General features: G+C 34.4%; 1 long non-coding RNA gene across 1 annotated transcript in view; it reads right to left on the bottom strand.

Moving 5' to 3' along the window:
• Positions 1–8,649: 8,649 nt before the first annotated feature.
• Positions 8,650–22,779, bottom strand: part of LOC115444083 — a 78,278-nt gene continuing 64,148 nt past the window's right edge. Inside the window, exons 2-3 of the long non-coding RNA XR_003938706.2 lie at positions 9,637–9,751; positions 8,650–9,051 (exon numbers count right to left, since the gene is read on the bottom strand). This is a non-coding gene — a long non-coding RNA (uncharacterized LOC115444083). The remainder of the gene's footprint in view (positions 9,052–9,636; positions 9,752–22,779) is intronic.

Genomic DNA, 22,779 nt, shown 5'->3' with positions numbered 1-22,779 from the left:
CAGGTGTCCTCCACCTGCATTCTGACACTCATTTAGTTAAGTGCTTCTAGTTTGAACGTACGAGCATAGGAAGTATACAAAATTACCTTTTGGGTGTGAACTTTACCTTTGATGACTAATCGGTATTTACGCCGTCCCATTACAGCCCAGCTGGTCCGCTCGTTATCTGCGCTCGTAATTAATTTGTTAACTTATAATATTTGAATGGAAAGACGCGCGAAATTTTCATTTATACGAAGTATATATGAGGTATTTCTATTATAATTATGATTTGTATATATTTTATGTGGAACTTTTTATTTAACAGAGATAAATATTTTATTATTAGGGTGGGTGACAAGCTAATAATTAAAAAAAATATATTTCTCGTCGTGTTTAACGATCCTAACCAATTGTTAGTATAGATAATTGTAGAGAACGTGTTTCTATAAAAATTAAAAATGTATTACCATTATTAAACTGAACGTTCGCCAGTTATTTTGCATTGCAAATATAATTTTATACATTAAAAACGTAAAATAAATACACATGTGTACTGCGAGTTACAATTAGATGCCAGTACGTTTCTTATGTTCATTATTAAACAAACAAGGCGATCGTAAATACTAATTGTTCTTAGAGAGAGTGCCTATAAATAGCGTATTAATCACGTTTTATGTTGATCAAAGCGTAAATTCAATTAACACATCCTTTCTCTATCTCCAAATGATTTGTTTGTAGATGAAATGTTAAGTGCATATTAATTTCATTGGGCTACTGTCGTTTGCGCGACGCAATAATATCTTAAATGACAATGCCGATGTTTCACAAACGTGATTGAGTTGCTTCTCAATCTGATAGTATAAAACCAAAAAATAATATCAAACGAAAGCACGCGCCGAAAAATAACAAAATGAATCGACTCCATTAAATCAATTACAACTACGCAGCGAACTCGACAAATTCTTGCGCAATCCGATCCAGCCTTTGAACTTTACAATTAATAAAGAAAGTCAGCGCAACGTAAATAAACAGTAATATGGACGAGCCGCGTGGGCCGAGTGTGTGGGCCGAGGACGCTCAGCACCCGCCAGCAACTCCCTCGTCGCCCTCTGGCACGCTATCCCTTAACCGAAACCATAGATATACGAACAATTTTAGCAAAAATCAACATATTTCAACAAGCCAATGACCAAGAATGCTCTTGGGTTCACCAATTTAATTCAATTTACTTGAAATCTACCATATCGGTGCTATTTGTTACTAGATAAATATCTGCGTAAATTTAATAAATAATATTTTATTTTAGCTCCGGGCTAAGCACAGGATAGTCGTAATTTTGTGCGCAAGCGCAGAACTCCCCGCTCGCAACGATAAGATAATCCTAACTACCGGGTAGTGAGCTCATTAATTTATTTTATTTATAACTTTCGATGTGGATTTATACAAGCACGAATGTACTAATAATAATTCGAATTTAAGCATTTTTTGATAGTCATTATTGTTTAGCTAATTTCTATAGATGAGAGTTGTTTAAGTAGAAGCGATGACGTCACATGTAAATATGCTATAAAATATGAGATAAAATGGCTATTATTACGCTCGAGACCTCGATAAAAGCGGTTCTTTAAACCGCCAAAAATTGCAACAAACAAATTTTCTGACTGAAAATTATGCAACTAAAAACAACCTATGCTTATTGTACAAATTTTAGATGGGTATATAATAATATCAGAATTCCTATTGAGAACTTCTCAGGTATGCAGGTACCCTCACAATGTTTTCCTTCACCATTAAAACAAGCGATAATTCACAAAGAATACACGCAACTATTAGACAAGTCAGAGTTTAGGTGTGTGCCCTTGGGATTTGAACCTGCGGATATTTGTCTCGGCAGTCCGTTCCACACCCAACTAGGTTATCGCCGCTACATGGGTATACAAGGATACAAACTGAATAATAGGTATTGTTGTATCTAACTAAATTAAACTTTTTACAAATTTATTACAGTACTGTTTGTAAGATTTCATAATGGGTACCTTAAATTAACCACGAGTTCACGTGCGATAAAATCATACTAAAGTTGAATAAACCCTTATTCTCGTACGTATTATAAGTTACCTGTTGACGATTTTAAACTTAAAATATAAATATTACATAGATTAAAGTTACATTTTTCGCTCTAAAATCTTTACAGCACGAACTTCTTGTATTAAGCCATCAAATGCCTGCAAAAAAAATGAATAGAAATGCGTGCAACTGTTCATCAAACTTAACATCGTGTGTACGCACAGAGCATAATATAATTATAATGTTACAGAAAGACGTACGTCACCACAACAGCGAGAAAAGAAGTCCTTAACCGTTGTAAAGTGAAACAAAAACACGATTTGGAAATATCTAGAAATTCTCGACGACTTTCATTTATAATTAGAGCGTAGGTACGAGGGTATAGTGAAAGTATCACATCGCGGGGCGGGTGTGGGGCCGCGTCACGACTCACGCAGCCTCACCGACGCAGCGTCTTGCTATTTGTTTTACGTCCCAGACATATTGCCGACAGTTATGTGCAGTTATTCAATCTAGGGACTGCGAACGAACTGTAGAAATGGTTAAAGGAATAAAGGTTTGCGGAGTTTTGGATTTGTCGATATTGTATAAGGAATAACTTTCATAGTATTTTAATTTTTGTATGTCTACAAAATATACATGTATTACACCTTACAGGTGTAGGTAGACTAGTGTCTAGGGTTAGTACCCTAATAATGTTTACAATAAACATTAATAAAATATAATAATCTTTTCTTATATTTAATCTGGAGTTTGTGAAAATACTTTCCAGTTGGTTGCGTTATAGATTTGTTTTTAGTTTTTACGTCTTGTCGTCTGCCTGTCAACCATATAAAGTATTGCTTAAGTTGTAAATCGAACCCAGATTCTCTAATAATACAAGTAGATCACCGAGAAATATATTTCCACGTATACATAATATACTTTAAATATTAAAATCAGTTATTATTATTGGTATTTATAGTCTACTCATTATTTCGCCTGAAATATTTAACAACCGCTAACAAGACGTATTATTATTTTTGTTTTCTAAATAATTGCTTCATTACGGAAAAACAATGATAAAAAACTTACAAAGTGATTTTTTCTCAGACTGTAATTTAAATTGAAATAGTTAGTTAAATCTTTTGTTATGTTTATTTCTATACCTGGGGGTAGATCGTTCACAAAGTATCATTTTGAGCATCTTTACATCATCCTTTGCTTATGTATTTTTGGTATCTATTTGAAATTGTATACTATTTTACGAATAGGCCTAAGTATACTGTAATATTTGTAATAATAGGTCCATTTTTGATTATTGAAATAGCATTGAGATGATTTAAAAAACCTAGTTTGTTTTCCGGTACGTGCCTGACTCGGGACATATCACTGACACTTATAAGGAGTGCACCCACGCCGCGTGCGTGCTGTGCTTACGAACTGAACACCAGATACTTTATTTATAGGCTACACTCGCTGCGGAATTCACAAAATATCAACATATTTTCATTTATCTCGACTGATAGATATTTTATAAAATTGTGAGATGTTTTTGTCGATATCAAACTTATTTATTGTTATTTTTATGTATAACAATTACGACTACTGTTTCCATTTTTGTTAAGGCTCGATCTAAAATACATTAAAAAATTGTGAAAAGTAAAAGCTCGATTAAAATAAGTTTAGCGCTTTTAGAGCTTTAACTTTCTTAAAGATTTGCTTTAGCTTCTAATCGAGATTTGAGATAACATGCATGTAATTAGTATTATTGTTGATGACATTGATTTATATATAAATAAAAAAAAACTTTTTAATGAACCTTAAGGTAATATTTATAACACACCATAGTTGGAATACGCGTTGTTTCATATTATATACAATCGACATCGACAACGCAGTGCGCGGATGTTGTTAAAGTAATTGTTTGCAGTTAGTTAAGGGTAGAGTTCCATACACCGTGATATCTCCGATGTTACAATGTATGTATGAAAATCGAGAGCATAACCACTTCTAGGTCTTCTGATATTGCGTGTGGACTGTGGTTCAAGCTTGGAATATTTCGGCTTGCGGTTCCAAAATAATGCGAAGGTGATTGCGTACGTCTGTGCATAAACACTATCGTCGTATAACCATGTTTGATACGAATTCAAATGCTCCGGAAGTACCATGAAAATCCTCTGCCATATAACATGAACGAAAAATAAAAAGTAAGTTATGACTACAATTGTTGATCTTAAATGCTTGTAGTGTGCGAAACAGAGATAAATACCATAGCATAACATATAAAAAGATCGAAGGTATTAATGAAGGTATATTTGTATAGTTAATGTTGCAAGGTACAGATTAAACTTTTAGCTTAATAATGTTTTTGGAATAAAAGTAGAAAAAAATGAAAAGAAAACATTGGTTGCATAAAACAGCAGGCCAGGCTCTGAGACATACCATAAGAGAGGCCTGAGTCGCAACTGAAACGGGCTGATGATAATGATGATGATGATGAGAAGAGAATAGAGAATTTAAGTATTTAATGCCGTTAATTAAGTCTGCAATTGTATTACTGTGAGCATTTTCTTACAATAACTTAGGTATTCACTAATAAACGTGTTGTATTAAAATAAAACAAAACGCCAGAAGAATAAACAGAACCCAATTGTGTTTTAGATTACATAGCTTCAATTTTAAATAGTGACATCGTAAATACGGCACGTCCAGCACAAAAATAAAGAAAAATGGTTGACATTGTTCGGGGTGATACAGTTAGAAGATAACTATGAATAAGACTGATTTTATGTTTTTACGAATTATTAGTATTGTAAGTCAATAGTTCTAGATTTTTCTATAGCTTGGAGCTATAAAGATTAAGCTCAGAGCGTCTCACGCGCTATTACCTACGTGGGTCCCAGTCGTGATCGCGCTTTGCATCTTTCAAGAATGCCGGCTAAATGCGTAGACTTGTCATAGTGACTTTGTACATAGTAAGCTTTAAATAAATATTGGTGACCCTAGGAGTAAATATTTTTGATAATATATTACGTGAAGAAATGATTGGACATAAGGAAATGATAAAATAATGATTATTTAATACATGGATTTGAAATTTTTATATATGGGTAAGGGTTGTGAACGTATCTAAAGCTGTGAGTGGCGATAATTACTTTTAAACAATTTAGTATGTAGTCGCCAAGCCAGATTACGCGGGACCTGAAAGATTTTTAAGGCATCTAGAACCTAAATCGAAGCTTGGATTCGATTTTCCAAGCAGCGAGTTACTTAATATTACTTAGCTGTTTAGAATTAAAATCTATTTCGATAACTTGGAAAAAACTTATAAAAACAAATTTTATTATTTCACGAAGCTTAGTAAGCTATGAAAGTATTATATTTTTTTAAATTAGACTGTCGATATTAGTCTACCAAAACATTTGTTTTCCTATTTATCATTTTATATGCATAGCGTAGAAGTCGAGGGCAATCAAGTTAGTAATTAAAACTTGCGTTACTGTACACCGAGTTGCTGTGAGTCAGTTAAGTGAAATGGATCGGTGTTTATGACGCTAACGGCGAGCAAACTGCGCTCTGACTTGGTTTCCCACGTTAAGATTTCGCGAGGTTTTCTGCGGCTCGTCATTGTTCCTAACGGTCGTGGCAATACATTTCTATTGAAATAACAAGCATTCGTGATTAAGCGAGTATTTACGCAAACATACCTGGTCACGTTTGTGTGCGAGCGAATATAAAGAAATTAGTTAACGAATACGTCAAGTACATGTGAGGGTTTTTATTTTTTCTGTTTGTTTATCAGTTTCTTTATATTTCCTCGAATGCTTACCATATATTGGTAAATAACGTGATCTTCGCTGTGCTCATAGTATTCTGCACATTAGCGTGCAAGTAAAGCTATTATAGTCAAACAAAATAGTTTGGTAAGTCCTCATGCAAGAACAGCAATATAATGTACGTAACATACATGTGAGTGTTCATGATGCATCAATACGTATTGCTCATATTATCACATTCAAAATACATATATAAAAACATTGTAACTAATAAACATAATAAATACTATTAAAAAAATAACGGTCCATCCAAACAAGAGCTAGAAACCAGACATTATAATTTTCAAGCATCCTTATTATAATATTCCGCGTCGCCATCTTTAATGATCCGGATGTATCACATCATTTTATGCAGTTTTTGACCTCCATACCGCGCTGTATGTATAGAGTTGTCTAGCGTCAGCTTTGTGAATAGTGGCAGAGCGGGCGAGTGCACGCTTGACCTGCGTAATTGTGTGCTGAGCCGGGCCTATAATCCCTTACTACTCTCCGAGACTCTTTACATTCTACGACTGGCTGTGACCAAAATGTGTTTTCTTATTTTATGTATAATTTTATTTTTATTTTATTTGAGTTACGTTACGGTAAAGAATTTTTTTTTGCTATAATTTGTGGAGGAATATTTTAATGGAACATATTTTTATTGTTAACTTTGGCATATTTGCATGCCAAATTTTTTAAAATGTGATTAGAAAATATTTAACATTAAATAACCAATCGAAGCTATAATAAAATAAGAACAAAACACTTTGATAATCTTTAAGGCTATCACATATTTTAGCCTTAGAAATGTACCTAAATAACGTAGAATGTAAATGTCCTCATTCTCAGATCTTGCCTATTAGTACTGGGGCAAAAGCGTGCGGAAGTCTGCTCCGACTAATTGGGCTGTACTGAGACCTCACTGGATTGCTATCGTATCGATATTCCTGAATTTGCGCGATAATTATGTCATTTTAGAAATTTACTCTCTTACTTGGAAAATAAATTCAAAAATGTCCACTTCTTTACTTTGAAATACATCGATAAAAATAATCTTCCTAAATCTATCTAAACACATAGCTTAAATGAAACCTAACAAATTAATTAAGTAAGCATTGAATCATTTATAGTAAAATGATTTATTACATCCAATGAAAATGATCACGGAAGCTCATCGCACGCAGGTCGCTCGCGTTAATTTTTCACAAAGCTAACTCGAGCTATTGTAAGGTGTTGAAATGGCTATTGTTTCGCTCACAATAGGCCGACAATGGCCGCGTATCTCTCAAAAGGCCGCGAGTTCTCTGCTTATGTCGACCAGAATCTTATATCGAGGCACTAGTGAAACTTTTAACTTACCGTGTTGTGTACATACGAGTGCTTGAGCGTCGGTCTTGTTCAACATTAAGTGATCCTTTTTGTTAAATATTCGAAAATCTAGTTTGAAAATCAATAGACAAAAAACATCAGCATATAAGGTACGGTAATGAAAAAGACCTATATTTGTAATATATAGATAGACACTGAAAATGCAACACATTATTAGCATCTCGATTTGAAAATGCCGACATACTAATCAAGGCTAAAACTTTCACAACTGGACAATATTAATAAAAAAATACATATGCTTTTAGTTATGTTTTTCTTATTTTGAAACCCAGATTGTAATAAATTTTATAATTTCCATACATTTGAATGCAGTTTTCGAATACTTGACATTTATTTCTTGTTAAGCCGCGATCCTGTTTACGTCATGCCATTAAGCCCCGCTGCGGAATGGTTGAATCGATCAATTATTTTTCGCTCGGCACGCGGCAAAAAGACGCAAAGGATGGCCGCAACGGTTCGGATATTAAACGCCCGCTCGACGTACAAGGATAAAACGTTCTGATAGTACCAACGATCCCTTTGGCGAATAGTCCGCAATATATATACGTCTTTCTCTACTAATTTATCATTGGAAATGACATTTTCAAGTAGTCATACATTTTTCAACAGAATTATGGCGTCGTATCAATCTCTTTGATAATTAACTTTTGACTGTATTGTCGCCTTAACGTCCCGTGGCTAATGTGCTAACGCTTTTATAGTTAGTGCCATAAAGTTTTTAATAATCTAAGGTATTGTAGTCGTCATTATAGATGGTAATGCAATTGTCACCGCTAACTCGTAAATGACGTTGATGTTAACACAAATATATACCTATAATATACTACAATACTTACTATTCAGATATCGGTATGTTACAACTGTCGCTTCAATACAATACAATACGTGTAAGAATGTGTAATTCGCCAAATTTGTTTGTCTAAAGTAATGAGAAATTCACGTGGGTGGCGGGTGGTGGGTGGTGATCGTATCGCGTTGCTGATCGATGCGGGCGCGCCGCGTGCCGCACGCTGCACGCCGCGCCGCACGCCGCGCCGTACGACGCTTGACGCGCCACCTGAGACTCGCATCCGCATCGTCTTGCCTCAAGCGCATTGCTTTATTGCTACAATAATCACTATGCCGAACGTATCCGTTTACTAGGTGCACATAAGCGCACAGGAAATTGTCGGATGATGCTCTAATTCTGTACGGCCTTATATAGTTATCGCATAGACGGCTCCTTTCTTCGTCTTAGATTCTATAATTTATATATAAGTTACAACTATGCTATATTTTTTCCTTTGTATGTTTTTCTTAATGAGAGTCTTCTGAGTGTTTTTCTTATAACATTTTATTGAGATAAAAAGCGAATAGAAAACACAACATAAGTACATCTTATTAATGCTTTGAAGATTTGGTTTATGTTAATCTTTGTTTAATAATACCGTTACGCTAAATTTATTCTATTAGCGATGATATTATGGTTCGGTGTTAGGATCTTCATTTAAGAGTTTTAAGGGAGGGATGGATTTTATTTTTTTATTTTGACCGACTCTCGTATGTGAGGCACTTTGTACCTACCGAAATGTTTATTATATTATTATCAGAGCAGATTTTCATATATCATCATCATCATTATCATCATTATCATAATCTGTTCGGTCATGGTACACAATATATATTGACAGCTGGACATAGATATTTGAAAAAAAAAAACACAGTACCCACCATTGCCGCGATAGTCATTAAACTACACATTTTGTCTTTAGTTTTCCTCCCCTTGGGCGTTGTTGCCCCCACTTTTCTCTTCACTTCCGACTCTTGGTCATCACTGCGTGAACAATATTTGCGTAAGTACTTATCATATTCCCACCTAATAAACCACCATATCCCAAAATTTTACATCATATTATATTATCTAAGCTTTAGAAGTACAGCCACAAAAGTAACTGAACGAATTCAAAACTTTATCTAATATAAAGTGTACCCTTTGAAGTTTATTTTAGTGAAGATAAAACTATTTCTGCTAAGGAGACAAAAGTTTAAAAGCGATTAGAAATGTCGAATTAGTTTAGCTACTTTTGTGGCTGACTGTACATTGGTGTTGACATAAAAAATCAAACCATACAAATAGATACAATAATAATAGTTTTTAATATGTTATTATTAAGATCTATTGTTAAATAATCTCAATTGACCTTTTGTTATATTTTTATTATAATTTTAGGAACGTTATTTGAGGCGACTGAAATGACGGTAGCACTTTTACAATTCGTAAATTAAAAATAAAGAAGTGTTTGACTCGTCATTCAAGATCACTTTACGCTTAAGGTTTTATATTAGAGCTCCGAAGAGGACAAGTTGCATAGAATATCAGAGAAATAAAACAAAAAGAAGTATAAGTTTTTGTACTCACATTGTACTTATTTATATCTTGCGTAACCCTTCTCCTGTTTGGTGCAGCTATCATCTTTAGTACATCTTCTCATCTTACAACAATGTAGGATGGACAAAGACTGCCAAGAGGCACACTGGAACAAGAGATATATCATAGTATAATATTCATGTTAATAGCTGATATTAATTCTTGACTTGGAGAAAGGGCTTAGTAAATAAATAAGTACAAATTAAGAAATCTTAGATTTACTGTTCCTTGTTTCTAAATTTACATGTACCTTCATAACAGAATATTATTTATTAAAAACAAATATTAAATAGTATAATAATAATTCATATTTATTTATGCGTCTTCTCAGCTCAGTGTTTTTTTCCGAATCACCAGAAAGTAAATTCATTCTTTTTAATAATTTTAAAACTTTACACCTAATAGTCTCCTCAGACCTGTTAAAATAAAATAAAGAGAATTGACCATTCATATTTTATTGACGCATTTTACGCATTGAAGAAAGAAACAAAAATGTACGAATATGCGTCATTTGCTCTTGTTTTCCGATGTTTATTAAGATAATAACAACATTAATTTACTGTATACAATCATAATTTAGTACTGGATACGTATATGGCTAAATTTCTAGGCTCCGTTGAAATGCAACAATGTGCTTACTTTTAGAGCTGATTTTCAACTATCAGATAAAATTTAAACGTCAAATAAATCACAGCTTGCCTGAATAAAAATGAGTCATTTATAATTTATTTGTGTCGTATATTTATAAAAATTTTACTTGATCAAAAAATTATTTAAATTCGGGCCGATATTCCATCGTCAGCTAAAACTTAATAATAATAATATCAGCCCTGTATTATATAAGTACTGTCCCACTTTTGGGCATGGGCCTCCTCTTCTACTGAGAGGGATTAGGTCCTAGTCCACCACGTTGGCCTAGTGCGGATTGGTAGACTTCACACATCTTCGAAATTCCTCTAGAGAACTTCTCAGGTGTGCAGGATTCCTCATGATGTTTTCCTTCATCGTTAAAACAAGCGATAATACACAAAGAATACACAAATTAATTTAGAAAAGTCAGAGGTGTGTGCCCTTGGGATTTGAACCTGCGAACATTCGTCTCGGCAGTCCGTTCCATAACCAACTAGCCTATCGCCGCTTAAACAACTTACAAAACTGATTAATCAAATAAATTAAAGCCTGACTGAATATAAAAGTGAAACAATTGAAAAACTTTTTCCATAGAACTATCGTTTTTAATTCGTTCATGTTGCATTTTACAATCTACATTTTGTATATCTCCGCCTTACCTTATATATCCTAACTGTAAAAGTGTTATATAAAAATAAATCCTAAAATTAAAATACCATAATATTTATTAGTAAAAAGTGTAAATCTCTAGTAAAAGTGGGTACCAGGTTATAACATTAACGAGGCTAGCTAGGTATTTGCTGGGCTCGGTCTCGGCGCCCATTAGTATCGGTCGGAGGCGGCCGACGTTGATCGATGCAGCGCCCTGCAATGCCTCGGATGCTACAATGCGTTGCTTTCGGTGAAGCTATTTCAGCGAAAAGGAAATCATTATACATTTCAAGTTAGTAATTAATGATTTTCTCGGACACTTTGAGCCTTAGTGATTTATTTTTAAATATGAAAAGAGAGGAAACCATAAAATAAGTGAATATGAAAATAATAAGTTTTTCAGCACTTCTTTATTAGATTAAACATGTACATATATTTGAGTATAATATTATTACACAGAATATGGGTCCAAATAGTTGCAAAAATCATATATCTCCACATTTCTAACATCTCATTCAGTTACTTAATAACCAAAAAATAACTTAAACGCACCAACTTAATCATCCATTAAAACCTAAAATAATCAGAGTGAGTAGGTTGCATATTAGGCGGCTATCGGCCAAAGAAAATTGGGGGGCTGTAGGAGTTAGTTGAAGTTGTTTGTTACGTCCGGGGTGTGGGTCGGGGACGAGAGAAGGGGGGCGCCCACATCGTGCGAACAAAGCCTTCCGTGAAAGCCTTCGGACGTTGATAGATGCGATAAGCTCGGATGCAAGTAAGCTGCATACATTTCTTGCTACAGTTTCTTGGTAATAATCCATGCTTTAAAATTCGTTTAATTAGGTTTTATAAGTCTTTATATTTTAATAAAAATACAATAGAATATGTTGATGTTGTTATGAAAATATGATGGACAAAAGGCGGGACGCTTTCATAAATGACTTAAGTCAATCACAAACGTAGGCACTCTGCTTGTTTATAAAAAAATCTCTGACTCTTGAAACTTATTGGAGATGATGTAGTGGGTTGCGGTCAAACTTACATTACCATAAGACGAGAAGGCCTTTGTCCAGCAGTAGAATATCTTCTGTTTTATTTCTTTGTATAAAAGTATGTTTGTTATTAGTTCATTTCGTGTATAATTATTACTTGCGACCTATAAATTATACGGATAAATACCTACAAATTTTAATTAAAACCAGAACAGTTACTCCCGTTAAGTGAAGCAACACCTTAAGTCAATACGGGTCAATAAAACAAAAAGTTTATGCTACTTCGGCGACGAGCACGAAACTACGGTCTTGGCTCCGCGCTGTGGTTTAACCGTAAATGCATTTTCTTATAATTCAGAGGCGTCACGTAGCCGCTCTGTACCTCTAGCCTGTAGCCATGTAACCTCTAGGCGAGACGCCACCTATGTATCTATACGAGTGTATTATGTACGCGTCGGTGAGTATAAAATCATTAATTTTGTACTTTCATTGTATATACGTTAGACTTGGGAAACGAAAATTGATACAGTACTATTTGTGAGGATAAAAAATGACTTATTACAACAAAATTTATCGTAAGTACGCACTTCGAGGATTAAGTAATGAATTAATATTCGACATTTAACATGCCAATCGAAATGTAATACCCCATCGCTGAGAACGCTTACCGCTGTCCGACTTTCTAAATTGAATGCCAAGTGTATAGACCATCATTACGATTTCACTTTATAAATTATCGGTTTGTTTTAATTGATACCGAGACGGGTAGTGAAGGTGCGGCGCATCATTACGGACGTGTCTGTCCGTATCTTTGCACGTCGCTGTCAAATTATCTTTGAGGCGGGAAGAGGGTTTCGTGCGAATATTTTATTTGGGCAGTGCGGGGACGTCTCCCTGTGCCTATCCGTGGTGGAGGCGGGTGTGGTGGGGGGCTAAGTGGGTGCTGAAGGGAGGAAGGCGGGCGTGCGACGTTGATCGATGCACGTCTTGCGCCGGAGGCTGCACCCGACGTAATTCATTAAACGCTGAAACTGCAAGCGGATTTTGAGTATTAAAACGATTTCTCACGGGAGCGTCCAGTTTTATGCATCGGTAAAGGGAAGCTTTAAAGTGGTTTACTCAGTTGATAAACTGAATAAGCGTTAGCGTAAAACGGAACGTGTTTGATCTATAATGTACACAGCGTAGTCAAAATACAGAACTTAATTATAACTTGGCGTTCACATGTTGTGACTTTTTTGTATTCATACTTTAAATTATACATTATACCAGTTTTTTACTAAAATAAATTCCGTATTTGGTAAAAAAAAACATTTATAGTTTTGGATTTTTACAATATTAATTTAGTACTTATTTTTTCCGTTCAAGAGAAGAGCTTAATATCAAATCACTATATTTTGAGGGATAAAGGCAACATATAACACCGAGATAACTTAGTTTAGTATCGTTGGTTGCGGTGGTTAAAATAATATTTGACCTGAAGATAGCCACAAGCGGCGTGACACCTATTATTTTGAGAGGTTAAACCAGACAGCTATGGAAGGCAAATGGGGTAATTCTTGAGAGTTCCCAGTTACAAACACGCATACTTGACCTTTTACAATATTAATAAATATAGGGAGTAATTATGTTTCTTCTTTCTTTCTTAATTTAAATACAAGAAAAGTACAAAAACTAATTGACGTTCTGAAATTAGGCTGAGCTTGTGTTTTGAGAAACCGTATGATGTTATGTGTAGGTATATAGGTTATCTGTACAATGAAGATATTGACGCGCTAAAGGCAGCTTTTTTTGCGACGTAGCTGTAGCGGTACGACTGGCTCACAGAAAACCGACGTGAGGTAACGGCTTTACAGGAGGCCCAATAAAGAAGCGGTGTTTCTACGCGGCGGTGATAACTAATCATTAAGCAGACTGCTCGTTTACTTGCCTTCACTTTAAGTTATATAGAGCAATGAACGCATTACTAACCCCGCTTGTTTTAATGGTATGGTCGTTATGCGTAATTTCATAAAAATAATTACCAAAAAAATTGAATTATTGACTTAGGTAAAGTGTGTTTTTTGTCGTATAGATTTTTTTAGATGGCGTAAATTTTAGTATCACGTCTCGTGTATTAATAATTCGATTCATGTGTAAAAGCGTCGGCGAAGGGTAAATAGTTTCATTCTCGCTTTCTTTTCTGGCATCAGCTTTGAGTTCGATGATGACGTAATTTTGAGCATCTTTAACATTATGAATGCAAAATTGGCGGTAGCAAATCAGTTCATGGTATTTATTTTACTGTTCGATATTTAAGAAGATTCTTTAAATAATTTTATAGCTTGAACCAAAACTACATTATATATACAATCCTGATATAGCAAAAAGCACTGTGAAACATTTTCACATGAACAGTTTTAAAGTTGGTCGTTTGCTTGAGACGAGAGTAATACCCTGGCAGCGAAGGCAGGTTTCTTACTGCACCTGCATCAATCAACGTCGGCGCAGAAGTGCAGGACAGCGCGAGATTATGGACGAAAAACGACTCGACGGATTTTTCAGTGGAAATTCTCTTGCCTGTAATTCCCGGATTAATGAGCTTTTTAGTTATGTTGCTGTGAGACATTGTCTTTATCGTGGTATAATAATAATTATACATTGACGTATTTTTGTTAATAATAATGTATAATAATGTCACCCCTGTATTATATACTTGCCCACTGCTGAGTACGGGCCTCCTTTACTACTGAGAGGAATTAGGCCTTAGTCCACCATGCTGGCCTAGTGCGGATTGGTAGACTTCAAACACCTTCGAAATTCCTATAGAGAACTTCTCAGATGTGCAGGTTTTCTCCCAATGTTTTCCTTCACCGTTAAAGCGAACGATAAATTCACAAAGAATACACACATGATTTTAGAAAAGTCAGAGATGGGATTGGGATTTGAACCAACGTACATTTGTCTTGGCAGTCCGTTCCACACCCAACTAGGCTATCGCCGCTTTATTATTATTATTATTATTTTTTTTCTTAAACATTAGTCTAAATAAATTGCAATATTTGATAATTTTTAATATATTAGTATGAATCATTGTCCACATTTAAAAGAAATGCGGTTCGTATGTTTTACTTATAGGATGATAATCATTGATGATAAATTTTATACTTTGGTGTTTATCCATAAATTACGTAACACTTTAAGAGAGGGGGACGGTCAACGAAGCGTGACATTATGAGAAAAGGGGGCGGGGGTTCATAAGTTTCGTAATATATTTTAAAATCTAAAGTATTAAAACGAAACACAAAACATTCACTGTAAATGAAAACTTAAAAATAAAACTATCTCTGGTTATATAAGGTTTATTTTGTTTTGTTGCCAAATTCTCACTCGCAGCGATTTGACGTTGATTTTATTTAAAAAAGAAATCTCTTATTTTGAAATTCATCATCATTTATTCATTCATGGGTGTAAAATTGTAAAATATGTGACATCACATTGAGGAGAGCCCCATAAATGTGACCATTTGTCACAAAGACGCGGGGAGAAGTTAAAACGTCATAAAATTCGTGTAACGTAATTTATGGATGGATCCTTGTGATTACTATTATGCTGACTTGATTTAGAGTTATTAAAGAAAATTGTATGTAATACTACTGTTATATAATTTCCCTCCATTTATAGATGTGGAGTTTGTTTGTTAATTAATATAGGTGTTCCGGAGGTTTGTTTTTAAGGTTGCATCGCAAATAACCTAGTTTATACAAGTGTTAACATATCTCATAATATAGGTTGAATAAATCGTATCATATTTTTGCGAATGTAGCGTAATTCTTTTTATAATAGTTTAGCTATAAATTAACTGTTTCACGCCTTTAGGTAGGCGTGGCTAGGTATAATTTATTGAACATTTGTAATTTGTTAATTGTCGATTAGTCAAATATATATTAGAGTTATATTGTAAAACTTTATGATCTTTCGGTGCCATCACTGGACGTACGCGACATCAAAACTGCGTATAGTTATTAAATAATTTCTAATTATCTCATTCCGGCCAAGACAGCTGAATAATGCTTTAGAAAAGACGCACATAAAGCGCCTCTAGCATTTATTCCCCAAAAGGCATGTTTAGAATATTTTGCTTTTTTTGTAGTTCAGATAATATAGAAACAGGTTTCTAGCAGCAGCCGATTTACTGCATTATGTTTTAAGACAACCAGGAACGACTGATAAAAAAATCGTTGCGATATAAATTCTACACCCACGTACAAAAAACTGTCTGGAAGTTATAAATTAATAGTAATCAAACTTGTTTTTATACCATTTTGATATTTTCTAAAATGATTCACATCGTAGACAGGCAAATATGCAGTTTTGCAACTGGTTTAGACTATCAGTAATAAAAACGCACACCGTGTTATATCCGCAGTTTGAAGTTAATAAAACTAAAAAAATTATGCCATTTATTACGACAAGCTTTTGCTCGCGGCACCGTTTTCGTGTGTCCGTTCTTGGAATAATGTTTAGACTATAGCACTCGAAGATAATATAGTTTCTCTCAATGAAAGAATTTTCAGAAATCGAACAGTAGTTCTAAAGATTAGTGCGTTGGAACAAAAAGCCAACATTTTAGTTTTGGAAAAGTAACTGTAAGTAAGTAACTAATTAAGTACTGGCTTTCGCCCGTGTGGAAGACTCTTTCTAAATAAAGGGATAAAAGTCCCGCTGTATATTTATATCCGAGATAAAAAGTTCTTCTTAGGTTTTTAAACTACCTCCATACCAAATTTCATCGAAATTTGTTTGGTAGTTCTTAGTTTATCGCGTTCGTACAGACAGACACGGCGGGAGACTTCCTTACAATATGTGAAGATAGATAACAATGTTAGTACAACAATATCAATGAATTAAATTAATCAGATTTTCTGTCTTAGTCCAAGCGTCCGACTTTTCGAACTTATGTCGGTATTTATCGTCTCTTTCTTCAAAGGTAAAAAAACATATCGAGTAAACTAGTGTTTTGGAAGGACGAAGATATACCAAAAGAATTTCGAAAGCTTGTTAATCTTACTAACGCACTTTAGAATAACTTTCGCATCTTCTTTACGGGATGGACCATACATGTACCATTTCTATCCGATATTTTATTGCAAGTGACAAATAACATATCAAGGCAATTCAATAGACTATTTCATTTGTATATAATACTTTATTACATGGATACTTAGCACATTGGACTGTGGAAATCCCTATATTAAAATAATTATTCATAAATAATTTTTTGACAGGATAATGACGTTTGTCTGATTTATTTTATATTTACATATAAAATGACTAAGGCATACAATGATGACACAATACATAACAAGTACTCGTAATCTTCCACTATTGTTATGTCAGTACCTACGCATACATTGCCTATATATTTTTAGAGTTATAGTTCAAGAGAATAGAGGCATGAACATAAAATTTTATTGTAAACACGTGTAAAGTAATGGATAGTGACGTAATTCTGTAATACACTTATATTTAAATAATTGCCGATGGGCGAAATTATTGTATCTAATATTTAGACTAAGTTTATTACTGGATAATAAACATTATGTAATTACTTTAAATCACATTTCAGATTGCCATTGTAGTCATATAAAAAATGTTCGACGGTAAATTAGTTTCTAAAAGTTTCTTTATCAGTTGTCATAGCTTACGAGATGCGTGGTCTTATGTTTTCAAAAAACTGTTCAGCTTAGCTATAACACGAAAATACTATTTAATAACCTTGTTATACAGCTATTCGTTATGTTCATTGAGAACGTATACAAACACATCTATAAAAATATACATACATACATACATACAATTAATACAATTAATACAACATATAATTCCATAGCTAAAATATGTGATATTAAGGAGTGTACGCTTAAAGAAGCAAAAACTAAAATAAGGAATGTACTCCTGAACCTCAATTATGAGGAGACTGAAAATATTTTAGCTCACACCGGAACACTGTAAAATATCTACTACACTGCGAAATCCAGAATTAGACAACTCTATTTTTAGGTATATTAACCCTATTACCACATGACATACACTCAAATTATCTTCTTCACCCTACACTTTTTCACATACACTCACGCACACACACACACACTCGCACACACACACACACACACACACACACGCGCGCGCGCGCGCGCACACACCCGCACACACACACACACACAATATGACGCTCTCTAACTCGCGCTTAACAAATTAATGCAATTTAATTAATTGGTTTCTCAAGACACAGGCTCAGCCTAATTTGAGAACCTCTGGTAATTTTCTTTGTACTTTTTTTATTTTTAAATAAAGGTTTTTTCATTTTCATTCATTTTCATACATAACATCACGCATTTATCCCCGAAGGGGTATGCAGAGGCGCAACTAGGGCACCCACTTTTCGCCAAGTATGTTCCGTCCCATGATGTGATAGGGGACGAGCCTATCGCCATATCGGGCACAAATTCCAGACTCCGGGCTGATACTGAGCAGAAAAACCCAAATATCACTTTGCCCGACCCGGGATTCGAACCCAGGACCTCAGAGCGCTATTGTACCGGACATGCAATACAACTATGCCACCGAGGCAGTATAAAAATATGGCAAGGTTTATCATCAATTTATAGTCAAGATCAAGATTATGTAATTATTTTTTTCATATAGTAGGTCAGTAGCCCGAGTTGCACTTTACAAAATGATATTTTTAATAATAACAATTAATCTCCCTTATATCCGTACTATTTGATATACGCTTTGTATTTAAAAGTGAAAAGAATTTTGTCATCATAATAGGTATACTTTGCTTCAATCTCACGAGATTAATTTAGCGAGTGGTGATGGCAACTGCTGCCAATGTAGACGTCTAGATGGCGTCACTGAGCACTAGCAAGCGGGGCTTTTTCCACCGGCGAAGCGTTGCCTAACTTCCTACGATAAACCGCTTTGGTGCACACAAGAATAAAAACGTAGCTGGAGTAATAGTTCGATTTGTTCTCTAGATAGTATTGAATTTACAGCAATATATTTTGAAAAAGGTATGCAATGTATTGATAGTTTTGAAGCCTAGGGAAATTTTACATCTGTAGTTTTTGAGATCAGTGAGTGGAAAAATAAAAAGGTATTAACTATCGCGTAAAAACGCCCAAGAGTAAAACAAATTGGAATAAGAAATCGAATGTTTCAGAGTATAATGTAAGGAAATTTTAATACAGAAAAAAAGGCATCAAACCAAATTATATGCAATAAATTATTATTATAGTACTACTTTAGGGACCACTCCTACAACCGGTTTCATTTTCTTGGTGACTAATAATTGCAAAATAAAATTATAATCATAAACTAAATTATTCAAACGCAGCACTGGCCTTCAACGTTGCACTTCTGCAACTATTTATTTTTTCTTTTTATCTCTAGAATAAAAAAATACATAGATAACTTAATGATTTTGCTATGTATGCGAAAATGTTTGACATTCAAATAAATCTATTTAACTCATACTTCCGTTTTTTTGCGTTCAAATTTTTTGTATAATTAAATTTTAGTAAATATTGTAGCATTAACTTTTCAGAGGACCAAAACCTTAATACGCCTCCATTATAATGATGGTGTAGGCTCTAAGTTCTCTGGAATGTAAAAAAAAGTAGTTTTATTTCAATATTTGTTCACATCACAACTTGTACTTATTAATTCTTGTAGATGCCTTGCAAAAAAAAAACATATACAATATTTAGTACCTAGCAGAGTGTAATAAAATAAAAATAAGTTCTTTTGGTTCCTTAACTTTCACCTAGTCTTAGTATGTCATCATAGTAAAAATAAATGACATCTATGGTCAATTTGATACGGTTTTCTCGCGACAAGAATCGTAGCCAAATGTACCGTCATAGATTCAATTAAGTATACGTTAAATTATCTATAATAGTTTTTTATATATCAAGTAATCTAAAAAAATCCTACTGCTTCTAAATTCGGTTTTTGTATCATACGGGTAGATAATAATTTGGCACTATGGTGACTATGTCTATGCATTTACTATTAACGGCAATTAATTTAAGACGCAGTAATTCTTTATTCAAAAAACGCAAAACAGAATTCATTTCGCAAATCTGCCATTAATTATGTAGGTACAAACCTAAAACTTAAATCCACAAACTGCACCGCTTTGGGGTATTATCCTTCCTATTTCCCTACTTAATGGGAGACGAATGTCGTTAGAAGTCGCAAGTGCTCGTAAAATCCGGCGGTTTTCCTATTGTCGTATTTGTACACTGGAGTTGCGGAGTGCATAGTTATACGAAATTTAAAATAGGTAGTTAACACACTGCCGGTTACAATGAGTGGACTGGTAGAGTGATATCACTCTGTGGTAGGCAAAGGTTGTGTCGGAGTTTGAACCCTGTGCCGCCGTGCGAGAGGGGACGGGCAGTGGAGGCAAGTGGAGCGGAGACGACTAATTGACCATCGACTACATGCAAATCGCTAATTACCGTCGTCGGTTGCTGGGCTTTGTAAATAAATAATGGACGGTGCGATTATTTTCATTGACCGTGACGTTTTAGTTTTAGTTAATAAATTCATGATTCAAAATTACACTGTTTTTACGCTCAATGTAGTGTTAACGACACAACACTAGTAAAGTTAGGAAATAGTTTTTACTTTAGACATTGAACTACATTTTTTAATGTGTCGTACACTGGTACGATAATATTACTATGCGTGACTGTAGATAGAAAATAATGTCACGTCTGGAAGATTATGTTTATAGTGGCATTGCCTTGAACAAGGTGTTCATCTTATCTGGAAACATAAAAAACACAACACGTTATGCTCATAGGCAAACTCGTTAAGTAGTTAAGGCTTGAGGGATTGTTAGTGAAGTCTTCACACGTACCGTTTACAGTGTTGGCGTACTGTAAAAAAACTACGTACATCGGCTTCGTGAGTCGTGATTACTTGTTTATTATTTATTTTACATTGTTGAACATCGCACGTGTCGAACTGCATGGAGACAGTAAACATGACATACTACTGGACATCTATAATTTATTTAAATATGCTTTATTCAGTGTAACGTTGATTAAAAGAGATTGTACGCAATATTAAATACAGCTTAAAAGCTCCTAACTCTTTTAGGAATATACAATTTATTTTGTAATTTTTTTATTGACTCCGATAGTAGACTAGCTAGCTATCCCACCTGATGGTAAGTGGTTACCGTCGCCCATGGATATCAGAAATGCCGGGGTCATAACTAAGTCGTTCATTCCAGAGTGACGTACGTATAGTTAGGCAGTCTGGGGCCTTATTCTCTATCCCGCACGTTATTTTGACAGTGTGTAACAAGCACGTAACACAACGCATCATGTTTAGGACTATAGAAATTTGGCTTACAGAATACCATTCCACACACATTTCTCGAAGATAACATGACACGGCCGCGTTACGCGTTTACACTATCATACAGAATAAGGGCCCTGAATTTTACTCATGTCATTTATGGAAGTTTTAAAGACACTGGCTGTGCATAAAGAATATCACTAATCGTAAATTGTAACGAGTATAACAAGATAGTATTATCAATAAGAAATGTTTACTATACTTACTAGTTGTATAGTACCTTTAAAATTGAAAATTTTTAATTCATATTCAGGGTGAACAACTTGATGAAGCGTTGTACAAAGCTTGGAACTATAAAGTTATGTTGTGCGCACTAGCGCCATCCAGACGTCTACATGGATGCTTAGCTAAATTAATTCGTAGCAAAACAAATTGCATCAACTTACATAATATATACAGCTGAGAAAATGTGAAAATACGGCGCATTGTGCATACCTGGGAAGGCGATGTGGTACACTGATTGTATAATCAGAGTATTGGGTAATTTCTGTTAAGGTAGAATCCTTAGTAACTTTGATAAAGGGAGAATAAATAAAAGGTTTCATATTTAATAAAATGATACAAATATGTATGAATATGTTTTTCTTATGAGACAATTTTAAACAGTGCTAATAAATATTAATGTATTAGTCGGTTGTGAAACCTCTCATTCAGCTAACGTTTATGATTTACGAATATTAGAACACTAAAAGGAGGAAAACTTGAAGATTCTTTAGTCTGTATGTGGTAAATTCTACTGCTGAACTGGTATTTTTACAAACTAACCACTGAACTGGTATTGTTACAAACATTAGCCTGCCTCCGTGGCGTAGTTGTATTGGGGGCACGGTATGACAATGCTTTGAGGTTCTGGTTCAAATCCCAGATCGGGCAAAGTGATATTGAGTGGTTTTTCTCAGTATCAGTCCGGAGTCCCGAAGTTGTGCCCAATATGTTGATTGGATCGCCCTTCATCACAAAATGGTATGGAACAAATAAGACGACCTGGTTGCACTGCTGTCTACTTCTTTGGAGATGAAGGCGTAATGTATATGTATGTATTTTATTTCGGTGAGGTTATTTAACCCCGGGAAAATATACCGCCACATCTACAATGAAAAATCAATAAACTATTTTGTATTGTACATTCATTCATGATTGGGAACATTCAACGTGAAATTGAATGCTTGTAATCATTACTAAGTTCCAACAAGTCTGGCGAGACGCCTTGTAATATTGATTTAACTATTATTATTGAATGTTGTGCACCATGAGGAAAACCGAGCGCAAAAATTCCCAGTGAAAGTGTAGACACGGTGTAACGTTTTAAATGTTTTTATGCCTTTTTTCGTCAATTATGCCTGCTAGAGTTGTCAACAAGAATTAAAGCTATTTAGCGGCTATTGAACGGTTTTTACTGTCATTGGATAGATGGTTGTTTATTTTGAGAATTTTGAATAGC

This window comes from Manduca sexta, chromosome 20 (genome assembly GCF_014839805.1).
Source record: "Manduca sexta isolate Smith_Timp_Sample1 chromosome 20, JHU_Msex_v1.0, whole genome shotgun sequence".
NCBI lineage: Eukaryota > Metazoa > Arthropoda > Insecta > Lepidoptera > Sphingidae > Manduca > Manduca sexta.
The sequence above is the reverse complement of the archived record's forward strand: the minus strand, read 5'-3'. Positions and strand labels throughout refer to the sequence as shown.